Source organism: Ambystoma mexicanum, chromosome 5p, assembly GCF_040938575.1.
Source record: "Ambystoma mexicanum isolate Mex_15411 chromosome 5p, UKY_AmexF1_1, whole genome shotgun sequence".
Classification (NCBI taxonomy): Eukaryota; Metazoa; Chordata; class Amphibia; order Caudata; family Ambystomatidae; genus Ambystoma; species Ambystoma mexicanum.
The window spans coordinates 505,612,974-505,633,812 of NC_090930.1; the positions used below are offsets into that span (position 1 = coordinate 505,612,974).

At 42.5% G+C, this 20,839-nt stretch overlaps 1 protein-coding gene across 1 annotated transcript in view; it reads left to right on the forward strand.

Annotated features, from left to right (window-relative positions):
- Positions 1–966: 966 nt before the first annotated feature.
- LOC138481049 (TLR adapter interacting with SLC15A4 on the lysosome-like) overlaps positions 967–20,839 on the forward strand; it is a 39,216-nt gene continuing 19,343 nt past the window's right edge. The window contains exons 1-2 of the mRNA XM_069612915.1: positions 967–1,199; positions 17,687–18,000. The gene's annotated coding sequence lies outside the window, so the exon portion shown is untranslated. The remainder of the gene's footprint in view (positions 1,200–17,686; positions 18,001–20,839) is intronic.

The window sequence follows — 20,839 nt, forward strand, 5'->3', positions numbered from 1 at the left end:
GTGTCCGCGGAGCGGACGCAGATATCACTAATTTTTTGTGACCTACTTTTTTGGTAGCTTTAAAAAAACTACTGGACAGATTTTCACCAAATTTACAAAATCACGCTCTCGGGACCAAGCCGCTGCTCCTGCTGCAGATTTGGTGAAAATCCATCCAGTGGTTTAGGCTGTAGGCGTGAGCAAAGTTTTTTCCCCATTCAGTCTATGGGAAAAAAAGAAATGTTGGGACCCCACCTATAACTTTCCGCCACCTGCACCAAACATCACCAAACCTAGCAAAAAAAATTCAGAGTGGGCCATATACTTTTTTTTTTGCAAAGTTTGGTGGGGATTCGTCCAGGGTGAGCGAAGTTATAAACTGCCCAAAAAGTGCTTTTCCTATGGGATTAGCAATTTAACCATAACTACACGGCCACTAGTGTGGTCGTGTAATATATGTATAAGTATATATATGAAGTGAGAGAGAGATGTGCACTGTTTTTCCCCAAGAGCTTAATTCTTCCTATGCCTGATGAAGTGATCTGAGTAGCACAGATTAAATGTAGGGACAGATTAATGGTCTGGATGAAAGGATGCAGTCCAAAGAAAAACATTAACAAAAGGCAGATAGACAATATGCTGCCTATAGCCCCAAGTTAAGTAGGGTTTAGATAAGCAATGAAAAAACCTAGCTTCCTCAGTCAGTACGTTGTCTTGTTTATTTGTATACAGACCTGTAATCATCGATATATTAAAATTAAACACATCAGATGTTTAAGGTTGCCTAAGCGTTTTACTGGAAATTATGTTCACTTCCTTTTTCCAAAGTGTGTTGAAATGTGGTTTACAGATCGTGACATTATGGCACTGACTTGATATTTTTTATCTTCCTCGCAATCATGGTAGGCTTGTGCAGACGTCAACGCCTACCCCCAGCCTGGAGCATCTTGAACTTATATCCACATCCTCTTTGAGTAAACGAAGCCATTTCACTGTGCGTTACAGTCAGACCACGGACATCCTGTGGTAGCTTCTTCCTGCTGCACACGCCAGGCAGAGAGGGGAGCCAACTCCCTTTCTAAGAGCTCTTGGCAGTGACCACCGTGCACAGTGAACAGAAGCCAAAAGGTGAACAGCAGCATTGGAGTTCGATGGATGGGCCCGGTGCATTTGCCCTGAACGCAATAAGTAGACCTCATTTAAGGTGATATTCTGAGAAGGTAAGCCTAGATTGCTATTGGGTACTTCTAATCTCGATTTTAATGCAGGCAACTACTTATTCCCATGTAAGGTGAACTGTAAACAGCTATCAAGGCAGTACGGTGGGTCACTGTGCTTACATCATTTGCAGTGCTTGGTAACCTGAATGGTAATGTTAGGCAGATTTGTAGAGCGCTATATTGCCAATGACGTAGTCTCTTGGTGTTAAGGACAGAAGTGACAGAATAGTGGATCCAGTGTGGACCCCAAAGTGGTGTCATTTGGTGAAGTGGGAGGTTTTCACTGCCCTTCCTATAGTGGCGTTGTATGGAAATTGCCAATAGTTCAGTGGCGCGAAAGGAGAAGGAGCTACTCCCTATGTGTCCGTTTTGAAAGTGAGAGATGTGCGGTAGGTGTTTGATGGCACAGACTTGCAGTGATAGTGCTGGCAATGGGCAATGTAGTGCTTCTCACAAAGTTGTCTTCTGCACTTCAGACACTATTTCAGTGCTGATGTGTGTGCTTCCTAGTAGGTCAGGCAATCACTTTTCAGCTGAATCCTGGACGTGGTAAAGTCTGTGAATCTTGGTTGTCCAAAATAAAGTACCGTTGGCAAAATCAACACATAATTAAACAAGCTGTTATTGCTTGTTAGAAGTAGGAGGTGCAAGAGAGATGCAGTAGTGGGAGTTTCGAGACGCGAGTTTTATAACAGGGATAGGAAAAGAGGAATTTGTAGCGTGATTGGAAAAAGCGGTGAGTAGGAGGAGCAGCAGGAGTGAATGCATTATAGGTTCATGCCACACTACCACTACATACGCCTATCAAGAAGAACAAGGGCATTATGCAGGACAGTGTGCAGTAAATGTCTTACCTCAATGTTCAGCTGCAGTGACATGAGAGAAGAAAATCTAAACTGCATGTGGAATGGTACCAATGTCTCCTGCCATGTGCGAGTGGAGATCAGACGGGAGCATAGGCCCATGTCTCCTGTGGCTGATGTGAGCATTAAAGGAGCCCAGGAATGAAGCCATTCCATAATAAGGTGGGTGCGAAAGAGAAAAATAGGGAAGGGTGTTTTCTGAGAAAAAAAAACAGCCAGGACCACATCACGGGGAAAGGGAAAGAGAAAATGCTAGGCCACATGATAAAATGTGGAGAGTCACTTAAGTATTTGAGGAGAAAAGGGGTAAACATTGAGCAGTGGGAAGGTGCCCTTTAAGTGTAAGAATAGAAGGAATGTTAAGGTGGACAGTACAGAAATGTAATAGGTGTAAACCAGGGTAAGTGTGGTACAAAAACATGTGAGAAAAAAGAAAAAAAAAAGAATAGACAGTTGATGAAAGAATGAGTCTGACAAAGGAGGAAAGGTGTGGGCCAAATAGAAGAATGGATGGGGCAATGAATACAATCTGTGCAGTTATCTATGGAGGGGGCTTGGTCGGTAGCTGGTGTTATGAGTGTGTAAAGATAACAAAGGCCTGGGTGAACGTTTGCTTGTTCTATGAGTTTTGTTAATGGTCCTTAGATGGATTGTCAGAGTTAAAGCAAATCAGTGTTGCCACTGACCTTTTCATTGTCCCACCAATATGCAAAATTCATGGAATATCGCTCTGCCGAGAACATTTAGAAATTTGGCGACACAAGGTAAAAGGGAGGTATAAGAGCAAAATCTCATTAATAATCTATCTCCAGACAGACAGGCCTTATTTTGTCATCTATTTGCACCTTGGCGCACACAGATTCATTTTCTTGCAGAATAGAAATGGTTGTGCAGTACCAAACTCATACATATATACCAAAATCTAGAGCAGAATTGGTATTTCATGTGGGTATATATATATTCTACAGGGCGGCTCTCAGCCTCTCTGCTGCAAAGAACTATGAGTGATATATAAAAAAAGGTTGAGAGCATCTCTGTCACATATTTTCAAAATTACTGGACAGATTTACCCCAAACCACCAAAAGTCACATCTATAACACTTTGCGCTCAGTGGTTTTCACAGTATGGGTTTCAATCAAAGCACTTTTCATCTATGTAAAAATTAATGGGATGTGCTCTGAAAAGAGCATTTTTTGTTTTATTAATCGTTTTTCCACCTGTTGACACATTTCCCCCAAAATGTCCAGTTTGGAGGGGCTTGGGACAAACCTTTTTATTCAAATCCGTCAAGCAAGTCAAATTTTATTAGCAAAAGAATTTTGGGAAAACTCTAAACAGGTTTCACCTTGAGTATAGGATCGCGGGTTTCAACACTATAATATATATAAATACATTTATATTTTTTCCCCAAATTCCTTTCCCATAATTCTATTGATAATAACTTTAGACTCACCTGATGTATTTGTCGAGGGCCCACCCCACAAACTTGATATTTTTCAGCGTGGTCCCCTTCCTTTTTCCATAGAGAAAAAGTGCATTGATTCAACATCAGCTGTAACCGCCGGCAGGCGGATCGCGCCGGCGGCCAGCTCCAAGGCCACTCTAAGGCCTGTTGGGTGCCTGTTCGGAGCCACAGGAGCCAGGGGCCACAAACTCTGCCCGTGCTGCTCCAGGCATCTCAAACACCTTGTGTAATCACCTGTTTGCCTCCGGAGCCTCGGAGCCAGTGTCTACTCGGACCTTTAATCTTTTGTGAGTAAAGGGGATACCCCCAGTTTACACTATTGTGCTTTCTGGTATGTCTTCTGCTATTCCGCACTCACAAACATTTGAACTCGGCTTCTTTCACCTTCGATAACTGTTTTAACTGTTTGCTACATACGCTTATGCTTCCAACTCCGCCGCCTCTATGCGTTACTGCTGCCACCTCTTTAATAGCTTCAGTCATTTTCAGCCCCTAGTGCTTTATGCCTCATGACTGCTATTGGCCGTGCCCTTTGGTCGCTACTGACCACTGCACTGTATTGTGCCTTATGGTCGCCCAGAGACCACTGTAGTATTGTGTAGTGCCTCATGGTCGCCCAGAGACCACTGTATTATTGTGTAGTGCCTCATGGTCGCCCAGAGACCACTGTATTATTGTGTAGTACCTTATGGTCGCCCAGAGACCACTGTAGTATTGTATAGTGCCTCATGGTCGCCCAGAGACCACTGTATTATTGTGTAGTGCCTCATGGTCGCCCAGAGACCACTGTATTATTGTGTAGTGCCTTATGGTCGCCCAGAGACCACTGTAGTATTGTATAGTGCCTTATGGTCGCCCAGAGACCACTGTAGTATTGTATAGTGCCTCATGGTCGCCCAGAGACCACTGTATTATTGTGTAGTGCCTCATGGTCGCCCAGAGACCACTGTATTATTGTGTAGTACCTTATGGTCGCCCAGAGACCACTGTAGTATTGTATAGTGCCTCATGGTCGCCCAGAGACCACTGTATTATTGTGTAGTGCCTCATGGTCGCCCAGAGACCACTGTATTATTGTGTAGTGCCTTATGGTCGCCCAGAGACCACTGTAGTATTGTATAGTGCCTTATGGTCGCCCAGAGACCACTGTAGTATTGTATAGTGCCTTATGGTCGCCCAGAGACCACTGTAGTATTGTATAGTGCCTTATGGTCGCCCAGAGACCACTGTATTATTGTGTAGTGCCTTGTGGTCGCCCAGAGACCACTGTACCATCACTCTCAGCCCAGTATCTGACCTCGGTTTTTAGACCTACATCTGACCGTCGCACTTAGCCCAATATCTGACTGCTACTCTCAGACTAGTACGTCACTGCTGCATTAATCTCGCTAAGTATTTGTGAACTGTACTCTGCCAACTCTGCCCCGTATCCATCCACGGCAACTAATTCCAGCCCACCTAGCTCAGCTAGTAGCAACAGTATGTACTTCCACATGCCCAACCCAGTTCACCTTGCACAATTCTCCATACTGACAATTATCCTTACCATCATCTACACGACCATGCCTACAGTTCTGCCTACAGAGGGCCTTGGTGCCCACATACAACTCATCTCTAAACCCTGCAACTTAGAACAAAGGAAGCTTAGACTCCGGACTCGACTACCTAAAATATTCGAACCTATTACTAAATATAACATTAACCTAGAACACCTCCGACCCAAAATATGCCGACCACTGGTAATCACCGCCCCTCTCAGACACCAACCACACCATAAAATCAATAAACTTATAGCCAAACCTCCGCTCACAGCACAGCTAGAACCTGAACTAAAAGCTGCTCTAATCAATGCCAGATCATTAGTCGCCCATGCCACTGACATAGCAGATATCATACGGGATAATAGCCTTGACTTCATTGCCATTACTGAATCTTGGCTCCACGATGCAGCAGGTCCGGCTCTCACTCTGGCAGTCCCAGAGAATTATACCATTCTCAGAGCTGACAGACCAGACTCGCGCGGTGGAGGAATTGCAATTATCGCCAAATCTAATCTCTCTATGAGAATCACACCCACACCCTCCCTCAAATCCTGCGAGCTTCTCTCTATCAAATTACCGACTGCAAACTCCCAAACACTAAATATCCACCTTATCTATAGACCCCCTGGCCCCGTCAGCACCTTCACTGAAGACATCACCACTGTTATCTCTGAGAAGCTAAAAGAATCCTCCCAAACACTAGTACTAGGAGATTTCAATCTAGGGCTCAACGATATCAACGACCATCATGCTACTGCCACAGGCAATACTCTGTCAGTGCTAGGCTTCACGCAGCTCGTGAATACTTCCACACATATCAAGGGAAGAACACTAGACTGGATTGCCAGTCACAACTGCTACCCCTCTATAACAGCCATCACCCCCCAAATATGGTCTGACCATTACCTTATCTCTTTCACCCTCAACACCAAAAGACCCACAGTCTTAACACCCACGCCAGCCACACCCACCTTAACGAGAAACAAGAAAAACATCACAGCCGACAATATTCTGCCCCACATCCTACCCAAACTAAATTCCCTACCTGACCACTCCGACCCAGGCATCCTAGTGGATGCATTCAACGCAGCCATGTGCTCTGCTCTTGACAGTATTGCTCCATTTAAACTTCGGATCAGTAAACCCAAAAAGCATTTGAACTCATGGTTTACACCCCACCTAAAAAACCTAAGACTACAGAAGAGAAAATGCGAAACAGCTTGGAACCGACATCCGACGCTGAAAATAAAACTAACCTAATTAACATCTCCTCGCAATACAAAAGAGACATCATCCTGGCCAAACAAGAAACCTATAATAATAGGATCTCCCAATCCAACTCCAGCATGAAGGAGCTATTCTCCATCCTGAGCTATTCTTCATCTTTTCAGAGCACATCCCATTAATTTTTACATAGATGAAAAGTGCTTTGATTGAAACCCATACTGTGAAAACCACTGAGCGCAAAGTGTTATAGATGTGACTTTTGGTGGTTTGGGGTAAATCTGTCAGGTAATTTTGAAAATATGTGACAGAGATGCTCTCAACCTTTTTTTATATATCACTCATAGTTCTTTGCAGCAGAGAGGCTGAGAGCCGCCCTGTAGAATATATATATACCCACATGAAATACCAATTCTGCTCTAGATTTTGGTATATATGTATGAGTTTGGTACTGCACAACCATTTCTATTCTGCAAGAAAATGAATCTGTGTGAGCTATTCTCCATCCTAAAGGAATTGGAAACTCCTATCACAGTACAGGATGACTCCATCAAAGACAAAACTTGGTGCACAGACATACAACTGGCACTAACCAACAAAGTATCCAACCTCCAAACAAAAATTGCCCTAAAGAAAGCCTCTCTGCCAACTCAACCTCTGATAGTCAAAATTCCCTCATCCAACAACCCAGAACCCACCCAATTCCGTTTCTCCAAGGTCTGAGTAATTGAGGTAGAGAAGACCATTTTGACTCTCAAACCTTCTAATTGCAAAGGCGACCAATGCCCCGCACAACTGATCAAGGATGCGGCTAGGGATTTAGCCCCCTTTATCACAAAACTTATCAATGCCTCCTTTACTACGGGCACCATCCCCCGCAATCTAAAGGAATCTTGGGTACTCCCCCTCCTAAAAAAGCAAACATTGGACCCCAACATTCCTACTAACTACAGGCCCATCACCACGGTTCCCTTCCTTCTAAAAATATTAGACAAGGTAGCATACACCCAAATCCAGAACTTCCTTGAGATGAACCATCTCCTCGGCACCCGCCAATCCGGTTTCCGTCCGCAACACGGCACAGAGACTGCCCTTATCGACCTAAAAGCCCAAATAGATTCACTCAGAGACGAGGGAAAACTAGCTCTCCTCCTCCTTCTAGACCTCTCAGCCGCCTTTGATCTGGTGGACCATAAAGTCCTATGTAATCACTTGGACTCGGCTGCCCACTTCTCAGAGGAGGCTATAGTCTGGATTCAATCATTTCTTAGTGACAGGACCATGAGGGTGTTCTCCCCCGCAGCGGCAGCAGACCCTATCCCAATCACCTGCGGAGTGCCCCAGGGATCCTGCGTCTCGCCGACACTCTATAACATCTTCACCAAGCCACTCTTTGACGATCTTGATAATCTGGGTATCACCTACACTAACTATGCAGATGATACTCAGATTCTCTTACCACTTACTGGGGATTACGTCGAAGATCTGGCTCTGGTGAATAGAGTCTACAGCATCGTTCAGGCATGGATGGCCAACCATGGCCTATGCTTGAACGATGACAAAACAGAGCTCATCATCCTGGGCACGGCAGCCCGTATCTCCAAACTTAACCAAAACTACTCCGCCTTCATCATCGATGGCAACACTATCAAGGTCGCCAGAGAAGTAAAAACCCTAGGTTTTTACCTTGATGCGACACTATCTTTCACCAAACAGGTGAACTCACTGTCATCATCCACTGCCTATACATGCAAGTTAATACGAGCTGGGAAACCATTCCTTTCAGAGGACAGCTGTCTTATTCTAGCTAGAGCCCTCATTTTATCGAAACTAGATTATTGCAACGCCCTCTACATAGGGACTACCAAACAAATCATCCACAGAATCCAAGTGCTCCAAAACAATGCACTTAGAGCGGCCCTAAGTATCCCCAGAAGTGCACACATTTCAGAAATAAGACGAAAACACAAATGGCTTTCCACCCAAGAAAAAATCAACCTTAAATCTGCGTCCCTTATCCACAAATGCCTAAACAACAAAGCTCCCCGATACCTCTCAGAACGCTTCAACAGGAAAAATCCAACGAGACTCACAAGGACAGCCAGCCCCAACTGCCTCCTAGTGCCCAGATTCAAACTAGCCACCATTGGAGGTTCCAGCTTCCCAGTTAAGGCAGCACAGTTATGGAACTCCCTACCCCTTGCACTCAGATCTGACCAAACCTTCAATAACTTCAGAAAGAACACCATAAAATGGCTTATTGAGAATGCGACATAGCGTATGTCACTTTATACGTAACGTCTTCTTATAATGTTTGTACTAACCTGCTTTTACTGTTTGATCGCCATAGATTTGACTGTTTAGCTACGCCTTATCTGCACTTGCACTTGCCCTACCCTGCAGATTCGAAATGTCCACTATGCCTGTAACCTGTAACGTTAACTAATCTGTAACCTGTAAACGTTAACTAAGCTGTAAACCTCCTTGTTCTCTTGCGCCCTGCTACCCTAGGGTCTGGTGCGCACAATAAATAAATAAACAAACAAACAAACAAACACATGTAGCGGAAAAAGCACTAGACGGGTTTGGACCAAATGGAAACAACTTGGGCACAAAGAGCCATAGATGTGCCTTTTGATGGTTTGGGGTAAACCTGTATAGTAGTTTTAAAATAGTCAATGGAGAAGCAGGTGCCCCCAGGCCGCTAAAAGCTTTTTTATATCTCCTATGCTCCAGTGCAGTAGAGAAGCTGAGCGGTAATATTGGGGGAAGCAGAAACTTAAAAGTGCTAAAATGTTATCATGAGGAGGGATGATATAACAAAAGCCTTGAAATTCAGCGAAAGAACTTTAGTTAAGAGACCATTAAGGTGAGCTTTTAGGCCGAGGGACTTTCCTTTTTCTAAGTCGCTGTTGCAGCATGTACAGTGGCCACAGCCGAACACCATAGCTAGAGTTCCCTGGAGAAAATATAGCATAACAAAACCCTTACAATTCACTGAAAACAACCTAGTTAAGAGACAGTAAATGTGAACTGATTTATTGCAACAAAACCAATTTATTGGCTGTGGGTAGTGATGACCATCTTAACTCACTTTCCCACTGTTGCAAAGCCCATGAGCACTTACATGATATTGGAGAAGAGACATACAAAATGACATCGTGGGGGACATCTCCTGGGGAACACTGAGTTAAGATGGTCATTACTTTCCACACCCGCTGAATTTCAAAGTTTTTGTTGCAATAACTCAGCTCGCCCTAACTCTCTCAACTGTAGTTTCTGTGAATATATATATATATATATATATATATATATATAATATAGTCACCCTATAGTTAAAGGCAAGCCTATCATCCATAGGAAATGCAAAGAATCAATGTTTAATGTAGGACAGATCAGTATGAAATTTACCAACTAGGATATCAGACCTGGCCTCCCTACAGCTGGGAACTTTCATGCAAATCTGTGCTACGGTTCAAAGATATAAAAGGTAAAAAAAAGGGTGTGTTTTCCCCTTTTTGTACGGGTGTTCCCGTAAGCAGAATCTTCAATATTTGCTTACATGCATATCCCAACTGCTGGACTGATGTTCTCCAAATACGAAACAAGTTGTGCACAGTGCGCTCGAAGGAATCCCTTGTTGGTTTGACATAAACCTGCCTAGTTGTTTTTATTTTATGTGGTGTAGTGCAGGGTGCCCCCATTATCAAAAACATGTAGTTATATCTCCCATGATGCAATGCTGGAGCCAAGACTTTTCATTTCTTAGAATCCACCACCTTGAAAATTGAGATTCAAATCTAGATTTCTTTTTTTGTATTATTGGACCTAAAATGATATCAGAGGTATGCGTGGGGTTGTTTTGGGCAGGGTAACAGAGGAAGATTTCTCAAGGATCGTTGTATGGGATAGTGTAGATTTGTTTTCTTCCCTAGCATTTTATCCGAGATCTAGATCTGAATCTCAATTTGTTTTGAGAGGTAAAAGAGTAAATACTTGACACATATAAAATATTGAGATGTGGCAAGCAATGTAATGGCTAGTTAGGGGAAGTGAGTATTTCAAGTTAATTTAGGAAGCAATGCCGTTTTTTATTATTAATAAAATAGAGGGATTGCTTCCTAAATAAACCTAAAATGTGGGGGAGGGTAGTATTAGGAGACTATTTTTGTTTGGGGGTGGTGGATGACCTTTAAAAACTTTCATTTGTTTAATGAAAAAAAAGTCTGCAACATACGTAGAGTGGTGCTGATGTAGGTGTTCAGTAGCCTTTGCTTTGATTAAAGATCTCGATTTCTCTGCACAGCAGCAGTGAAGAACTCTTCATTCCTTCACCGCCCTTGTCCTCATCCCAGATCACCATTAGTAATATGTTGCATTACCTGTACCGCCCACTTCCTCATTCCAGTTCCACATTAGTAATCCTACCTTTATCAGCACCTCCCTCTCCTTATTTAAGTAACCCACTAATAATCCATTTAATTAAACTCAACTCTGTCTTCCTCGTCCAGTACTCCATTACCCTGACCTCCTTCTTTCTCGTCCCTCTACCCCAATAGTAAACTGTTGCATTACCACCACCTATCTTTTCCTTTTCCCAAAACCCCATTAATAATTCAACCTTTACCATCTTCTCCCTCATCCTCAAACCAGCCCTATTAGAAATCCATAACATTACCCTCATATCCCTCTTCCTCCTCCCATTACTACATTACACACACTTCTTTGTTCCTCCTCCTAGTACTCCATTACCCCTACCTCCCTTCCTCGACCCATTACCCATTAGTAATATGTTGCATTACCCTCTGATACTCCTCCCTTATTTCAGAACCCCATTAGTAATCTATTACATTATCACTACCTGCCTCTCCCTCATACCAATACTCCATTACACTTGCCCCCTCCTCCTTGTCCCAGTACTCCATTATCCTCACATTCCTCTTCCGCATCCCAGTACCTCATTAGTAATCCATTTCATTACCCCCACATCCTTCTTCATTGTTCCAGTAGTCCATTACTTTCTCCTCCCTCTTCCTAGTTCCATTATCCCATTCGAAATCTGCTGCATTGCACATGTGTCCCTATTCCTCGTCCCATTAATACATTAGTAATCTGTTCCATTACCCCCACCTCCTCCTTCCTTGCCTCAGTACAGCAATGGACATATGGTGCATTACCCTCAACTCCTTATTCCTCCTCTAATTACCCCACTACTAATATGTTAAATTATCGCCACCTTCCTCTTCTTCCTATCAGTATTCCATTACCCTAGCCCCCTCCTTCTCTTCCCACTACTTCAGTATCCCCACCAAATTCTTCCTTGTCTCAGTACACCAATAGTTAGCTGATGCATTAACCCAACCTCCCTTTTCCTCGTCCCAGTAACCCATTAGTGATCTGTTACATTACTGTTACCTGCCTTTTCCTTATCTTTGTAGTCAATTTTTGCATATAATTTATTTTACCCCTGCCTCTCTCCTCCTAGTCCCAGTACCCCATTAGTAATCCAGTACATTACAGCCACCTTGCTATACCTCGTCCCAGTACCCCAATAGTTATCCATTACATTGCTGCCACATTGTTCTTCCTCATCCCAGAATACCAATAGTAATCAGTTACATTGCCCCAAATCCTGCTTCATTGTTCCATTATCCCACCTCCCACTTCCTCTGCCAAGTACCCCATGTTTTATCCATTGCGTTCCCTCACCTCCCTCTTCCTTGTCCAAATACCCCAATGGTAATCTGCTGCATTACCCCCACATCCCTCTTCATCCTCCTAGTACCCTACTAGTAATCTGTTACATTATCACCACCTCTCTTCCTTGTACCAGTATTTCATTACCTGCTTCTCTCCTCTTTATCCACGTACCACATCAGTAATCTGTTGCTCCATATTGTGAATCCCATTACCCCAATTTGTAACTGATTTCATTACTCTTCCTCCCTATTCTTAGTCCGAGTATTCATTGGTAATCTGTTGCATTACCTTGACTCTCTCATCCGAATCCTAGTACCATGTCTGATTGATGCACTGTGTTTGACAGTGTCCAAGGCCCCTGAGATGTCAAGTAGTTTGAATTGTATTGTATTGTATTGTATCAGGATTTCTAAGGCATGAACTATCGCCGAAAGGCATGTAGGACCTCAAAAAGCAATATTGGAGAGAACAATGCTCTGAGACCACGACCACTAAAACAAATAAGTCTTCACAGGCTGTGAATCACAGCTTTACGAAAGCTCAAGTGTTCTGAGATCTCTCATAATTGAGAAGGAAGAGAGTTCCACAATGCAGGAGCAAGACCGGAAAAAAAAGCGACCAGCTAAACGTGCTTTAAGAAAAAAAAGGCTCTTCAATTGAAACTATGATAAAGATCGCAGGGGTATCGAAGGGATATAGCGCGCTAATTTAGATTGAAGATTGAGTGCGCCCGATTGATGAATCGCACAATGTACGAGGCTCAAAACTTTAAAGTCAATACAGCTTTTCATAGGATGGCAATGAAGTTGTTGTAGCAAAAAGGGAGAATGAGCTAGCCTCTGTGCTCCCAGGGCTAGGCGTGCTGCAGCTTTCTGTACAATCTGGAGATGCTCTAACAAACAAATGCTGATTGGTATTTTAGTCCACAGCTATTCTGAGGTAATACCAGATGAAAGTGCTGTTTCTGTGCCTCTCATACGTCTGAAGCAAACTTGTGAGTAATTATATGTGATTACATTCTATTATGTGTCCCAACATTAGAGTGTGAATTGAGCTTTCTAGAATTTTAGCAGGGTATGGTATATTTGAGAGGTCAGTAATAGGAGCAGACTTCTGGGTCTCCAGCAGAATTTTTAGAAGAGGTTTGACCTAGGAAGTTTTAAATGCATTTGTTGCAATGCCGGTTTCAAGTGAGCAGCAAATCAGTTGGTGAAAGAAGCTAGTCAGTGTTTTATTGGTGACAATCTGTTTGTCGATATTCAGTGGCAGAGGTCTTACAGAGAGCTGTTTTTTTGCTTAGGATCACCAGTTTTTTAAAGTCTGATTCAGATAGCGGTGAGAATCTGGTCCTTTGAGGGATTGAGTTTAGTTGTTGTCTGGAAAATGTTCCTTTTATTTCTGATCACTGTGCTAATTGACTGTTGTATAATTGAAACTTTATTTCTGAAGTTGTTGGTGATAACTTTGCACAGTATGTTTTGGTTGGGGTTACTGCTCTGCTGCTGTGATGCAAGAAGCAACATTTGTCATCTTGATGATTTGGTGTAGTTCTTTCTCTGCAAGGAGAGCTGTGTTGATACGTTTGGAATAACGAAGCTTCTTTTATTTGAGGATGTGCACTTTGTAATAGCGTGTCTCCCTTTGATACGCTGTTTTGTTTTCTTGGCTGTAATGTTTCTTCTCTGTTTCATCCTAGTATTCAGTTTGTCTTTTTCAGAGTTCTGAGGTGGGATGTGAACCATCTACCCGCTTTCTTTTTTCCGACAAGGTGATGGGTTTTGGTAGAATGAGGATGCAGAGAGCCTCAGATATCGGTTTTGAATTGTTGCTTTGTTTTTTTCTTGTAGTAACAGGTCCAACTCTTGGTGGTTTGACTTTGTTCATCCAAGCTCATCATGGTTTACAGTTTTCGTGCTTCTGGCAGTTGTTTTATGGTGCATGTGTGTAAGGAGGTTGTGCGTTGGTTTACTTAAAGTAAAAGGTATCATTAGGTGATCCCTCTGCAGTAGCTAAATGGTTGAGGAGGTGGTCCTCACATCTTCTTCACAGAAAATTGTGCTGGGCTTGTAGCCTGCCAAATGCGTAGCTCCTTTTACCATTTGTTTAATGCGGAAAACAACCATTTAAGGACTCAGACTTCTGGAGGTAGATTATGTTTGTTCTTCTAACCAGATTATGAATCACAGAGGACAGTTAAGTATTTTTGTTCTATGACAAGGTTGGTGATTAAGTCAGCAATATTTTCGGAAAAGGCTGGCTAGTATGAAGGAGATATGTAAAGGAGAGGGAAAGCAAGAATGGTTTGATGATTGAGTGCTAGGTGCACCAGGAGTCCTTTGCAATGCAGGAAGTCTTAGTAGCATGGAATCGAGATATTGAAGTAGTTACCTCCTCCGCTTCAGTGCAATCGGCTTCGATGAGTCTACATTTCTTGGGAATTAATTTGTAGGCAATTACCTTAAAGTCCTTTGATAACCATGTTTCCAGTTTGAAGAGTATTTCAGGTCTTATTTGCTCAGAATTTCATGAATGTCCGTTCTGTGCTTCGAGATGAATCGGGTATTGAATCAGTCTGAAATTTATCTGGTCATCCTCTGGGTCTCGTTTTACTTTTGTTAGCTGTATTGCATTGTTTCTTTCCATGGAACATGTGCTAATATTTGGTCTGTTTTTGTTGGAAAGTTGTCGATGTGGGTGGATGCAAAATATCCAGTAGCTTGTGAGGTGGTTAATTTAATTAGTCTGGTTCCTGATGTTATGAAACAGTTGGTCGGTCTTTGGTGATGAAGGTTTTGTTAAGGTTGGAAATTCTTCTAAATTCCAAGTAAATTCTTCTTCAGGTCTCCAACAGCAAATTTCCGAAAAAATGTGATTGCTAGTTGAAGGCCCTTTGAAATAATACTACTACCACTATACCACTACTACTTCTGCTCCTACCACGACTACTACTTCTTCTATATCTTTTACTACTACTTCTATGATACTGCTGCTGCTACTACTTCTAATAATAATAATTGTTATACAACTACTAATAATAATGATTGTAATAGTGTTTGCATGAATCATAAATTTCCAAACACCATACCGGAGATTTGTTGAATTGGAATGTGTCACAAAACATTGCATCAATATCAATGTCTTTACTTTGGACTTCTTGACAGGACAGGAATGCAGCTAGTTACATGAAGCAGAATTAACTCTGCTTTTTGTGTTATGCTAATGGGAATATTGTGGCGTTCATCGTCCGTTCCAGGCACTGGAACGGTGGATACTGGTCCAGCAGCCCAAGTTATCAGCCCAGGGTGCTAAAAAAGAGGATTTTTCTTCCTACACCGGGACGCCTACTGCGTCCCGGTGTAGGAAGGAAAATCCTTTTCCAAGATGGCCACCATTGAAAGGGAAGGCGAGGGTTCCATACAGGACCCCTATTCGCTTTCCATGGCAGCCTGCAGAAGGCAAAAAGAGAACCTGACCATATTACCACAAGCATATTTTTCTTCCCTTTCAGATCTATCCTAATTTTGAATAACTTTACCACAAAGCCATTCCCAGGTGGACATGGCCACTTTAATCCTATGTTATGTCCCTTGTGGTCATGGGCAGTAGCCAGATTGTCCGGATCATGACCTTATTCCATGACCCGGACATTCTGGCCACTGCCCATGGCCACAGGCTACCCCTCAGTCACTAAAGGTACACTGCTATTTTTGTAGCTACATTATGACACTTGTCAAATAATAAAACACTGGCACATTTGCAAAACCGTGCTTGTGGGTCCTTGCCAATGCTCCTTACGCAAGTTTGTTGGAAATCCACCCATGTTTTATTTTTTCAAAAGTGTCACATGTATGCACCTACAATCGTCATATAACCTAGCCCCCACTTGACAAATCCATTCAGACTTTATGAAAACATCTATATCTAGTTCTATAATCTTTTTTGCAAACCTTTGTGTAGATTTGTCAAATCGCACCACATTTACAAGCCTTTACAATAATTTGGGACCCCCCTCTAATTATGCTACCTCTTGACAGAATCCCACCAAACTTCGCAAAAACATGTATATCTAGATGTATTATCAGTTTGCCAATTGAAGTGTAGATTCATCAAATGGCACCTCATTTATAAGCCTTTACATTATTTTGGGACCCTCCCCTCTAATGTTGCCCCCTTTTCACTAAATCCCACCAAACTTCGCAACAACATTCATATATCAATGTATTATTGGTTTCCCTAATTAAGTGTAGATTCTTCAAATGGCACCTCATTTATAAGCCTTTACATTATTTTGGGACGCCCCCTCTAATTTTGCCCCCTTATGACAGAATCCCACCAAACTTTGCATACTCACTCAAAATCAGGTCAATATTATACATGCAAAATTTCATAAGTTCCATTAAGTGATGCCAAAGTCATAAGCCATCCAAGAACTGCATTTCAGCAACCCTGTAATGCTGAGGTGTCCGCAAACTTTTCGCAAACATCCGAACTGTTTGTGGACTTTCGCGGCAAAAAACACCCGTTATTTGCTTCTTGCAGCCATATCCCATCCCATCCTCATCACCCCTCGCCTCCCCAGAGATTATTTGATAAATTTGACATGTGCAATGTTGTGTTTTTTAATATGTTTTTACCGCAATGTCTGCGGACATCCGGCAGATGTCTGTGAATCCAAGATGGCGGGTGTTTCCAAAAATCTGACACACTTCACGCTCTTCACCATCCAATTAGCGAACACGTTGCATGTCTGCAGACAGGACACAAGCCGATTAACCAATCGGTGTCCTGTCCGCCGAGCGAACGGGGAAGTGTGTCCGCGGAGCGGACGCAGATATCACTAATTTTTTGTGACCTACTTTTTTGGTCGCTTTAAAAAAAATACTGGACAGATTTTCACCAAATTTACAAAATCACGCTCTCGGGACCAAGCCGCTGCTCCTGCTGCAGATTTGGTGAAAATCCATCCAGTGGTTTAGGCTGTAGGCGTGAGCAAAGTTTTTTTCCCATTCAGTCTATGGGAAAAAAAGAAATGTTGGGACCCCACCTATAACTTTGCGCCACCTGCACCAAACATCACCAAACCTAGCAAAAAAAATTCAGTGGGCCATATACTTTTTTTTTTGCAAAGTTTAGTGGGGATTCGTCCAGGGTGAGCGAAGTTATAAGCTGCCCAAAAAGTGCTTTTCCTATGGGATTAGCAATTTAACCATAACTACACGGCCACTAGTGTGGTCGTGTAATATATGTATAAGTATATATATGAAGTGAGAGAGAGATGTGCACTGTTTTTCCCCAAGAGCTTAATTCTTCCTATGCCTGATGAAGTGATCTGAGTAGCACAGATTAAATGTAGGGACAGATTAATGGTCTGGATGAAAGGATGCAGTCCAAAGAAAAACATTAACAAAAGGCAGATAGACAATATGCTGCCTATAGCCCCAAGTTAAGTAGGGTTTAGATAAGCAATGAAAAAAACTAGCTTCCTCAGTCAGTACGTTGTCTTGTTTATTTGTATACAGACCTGTAATCATCGATATATTAAAATTAAACACATCAGATGTTTAAGGTTGCCTAAGCGTTTTACTGGAAATTATGTTCACTTCCTTTTTCCAAAGTGTGTTGAAATGTGGTTTACAGATCGTGACATTATGGCACTGACTTGATATTTTTTATCTTCCTCGCAATCATGGTAGGCTTGTGCAGACGTCAACGCCTACCCCCAGCCTGGAGCATCTTGAACTTATATCCACATCCTCTTTGAGTAAACGAAGCCATTTCACTGTGCGTTACAGTCAGACCACGGACATCCTGTGGTAGCTTCTTCCTGCTGCACACGCCAGGCAGAGAGGGGAGCCAACTCCCTTTCTAAGAGCTCTTGGCAGTGACCACCGTGCACAGTGAACAGAAGCCAAAAGGTGAACAGCAGCATTGGAGTTCGATGGATGGGCCCGGTGCATTTGCCCTGAACGCAATAAGTAGACCTCATTTAAGGTGATATTCTGAGAAGGTAAGCCTAGATTGCTATTGGGTACTTCTAATCTCGATTTTAATGCAGGCAACTACTTATTCCCATGTAAGGTGAACTGTAAACAGCTATCAAGGCAGTACGGTGGGTCACTGTGCTTACATCATTTGCAGTGCTTGGTAACCTGAATGGTAATGTTAGGCAGATTTGTAGAGCGCTATATTGCCAATGACGTAGTCTCTTGGTGTTAAGGACAGAAGTGACAGAATAGTGGATCCAGTGTGGACCCCAAAGTGGTGTCATTTGGTGAAGTGGGAGGTTTTCACTGCCCTTCCTATAGTGGCGTTGTATGGAAATTGCCAATAGTTCAGTGGCGCGAAAGGAGAAGGAGCTACTCCCTATGTGTCCGTTTTGAAAGTGAGAGATGTGCGGTAGGTGTTTGATGGCACAGACTTGCAGTGATAGTGCTGGCAATGGGCAATGTAGTGCTTCTCACAAAGTTGTCTTCTGCACTTCAGACACTATTTCAGTGCTGATGTGTGTGCTTCCTAGTAGGTCAGGCAATCACTTTTCAGCTGAATCCTGGACGTGGTAAAGTCTGTGAATCTTGGTTGTCCAAAATAAAGTACCGTTGGCAAAATCAACACATAATTAAACAAGCTGTTATTGCTTGTTAGAAGTAGGAGGTGCAAGAGAGATGCAGCAGTGGGAGTTTCGAGACGTGAGTTTTATAACAGGGATAGGAAAAGAGGAATTTGTAGCGTGATTGGAAAAAGCGGTGAGTAGGAGGAGCAGCAGGAGTGAATGCATTATAGGTTCATGCCACACTACCACTACATACGCCTATCAAGAAGAACAAGGGCATTATGCAGGACAGTGTGCAGTAAATGTCTTACCTCAATGTTCAGCTGCAGTGACATGAGAGAAGAAAATCTAAACTGCATGTGGAATGGTACCAATGTCTCCTGCCATGTGCCAGTGGAGATCAGACGGGAGCATAGGCCCATGTCTCCTGTGGCTGATGTGAGCATTAAAGGAGCCCAGGAATGCAGCCATTCCATAATAAGGTGGGTGCGAAAGAGAAAAATAGGGAAGGGTGTTTTCTGAGAAAAAAAAACAGCCAGGACCACATCACGGGGAAAGGGAAAGAGAAAATGCTAGGCCACATGATAAAATGTGGAGAGTCACTTAAGTATTTGAGGAGAAAAGGGGTAAACATTGAGCAGTGGGAAGGTGCCCTTTAAGTGTAAGAATAGAAGGAATGTTAAGGTGGACAGTACAGAAATGTAATAGGTGTAAACCAGGGTAAGTGTGGTACAAAAACATGTGAGAAAAAAGAAAAAAAAAAGAATAGACAGTTGATGAAAGAATGAGTCTGACAAAGGAGGAAAGGTGTGGGCCAAATAGAAGAATGGATGGGGCAATGAATACAATCTGTGCAGTTATCTATGGAGGGGGCTTGGTCGGTAGCTGGTGTTATGAGTGTGTAAAGATAACAGAGGCCTGGGTGAACGTTTGCTTGTTCTATGAGTTTTGTTAATGGTCCTTAGATGGATTGTCAGAGTTAAAGCAAATCAGTGTTGCCACTGACCTTTTCATTGTCCCACCAATATGCAAAATTCATGGAATATAGCTCTGCCGTGAACATTTAGAAATTTGTCGACACAAGGTAAAAGGGAGGTATAAGAGCAAAATCTCATTAATAATCTATCTCCAGACAGACAGGCCTTATTTTGTCATCTATTTGCACCTTGGCGCACACAGATTCATTTTCTTGCAGAATAGAAATGGTTGTGCAGTACCAAACTCATACATATATACCAAAATCTAGAGCAGAATTGGTTTTTCATGTGGGTATATATATATATTCTACAGGGCGGCTCTCAGCCTCTCTGCTGCAAAGAACTATGAGTGATATATAAAAAAAGGTTGAGAGCATCTCTGTCACATATTTTCAAAATTACTGGACAGATTTACCCCAAACCACCAAAAGTCACATCTATAACACTTTGCGCTCAGTGGTTTTCACAGTATGGGTTTCAATCAAAGCACTTTTCATCTATGTAAAAATTAATGGGATGTGCTCTGAAAAGAGCATTTTTTGTTTTATTAATCGTTTTTCCACCTGTTGACACATTTCCCCCAAAATGTCCAGTTTGGAGGGGCTTGGGACAAACCTTTTTATTCAAATCCGTCAAGCAAGTCAAATTTTATTAGCAAAAGAATTTTGGGAAAACTCTAAACAGGTTTCACCTTGAGTATAGGATCGCGGGTTTCAACACTATAATATATATAAATACATTTATATTTTTTCCCCAAATTCCTTTCCCATAATTCTATTGATAATAACTTTCGACTCACCTGATGTATTTGTCGAGGGCCCACCCCGCAAACTTGATATTTTTCAGCGTGGTCCCCTTCCTTTTTCCATAGAGAAAAAGTGCATTGATTCAACACATGTAGCGGAAAAAGCACTAGACGGGTTTGGACCAAATGGAAACAACTTGGGCACAAAGAGCCATAGATGTGCCTTTTGATGGTTTGGGGTAAACCTGTATAGTAGTTTTAAAATAGTCAATGGAGAAGCAGGTGCCCCCAGGCCGCTAAAAGCTTTTTTATATCTCCTATGCTCCAGTGCAGTAGAGAAGCTGAGCGGTAATATTGGGGGAAGCAGAAAATTAAAAGTGCTAAAATGTTATCATGAGGAGGGATGATATAACAAAAGCCTTGAAATTCAGCGAAAGAACTTTAGTTAAGAGACCATTAAGGTGAGCTTTTAGGCCGAGGGACTTTCCTTTTTCTAAGTCGCTGTTGCAGCATGTACAGTGGCCACAGCCGAACACCATAGCTAGAGTTCCCTGGAGAAAATATAGCATAACAA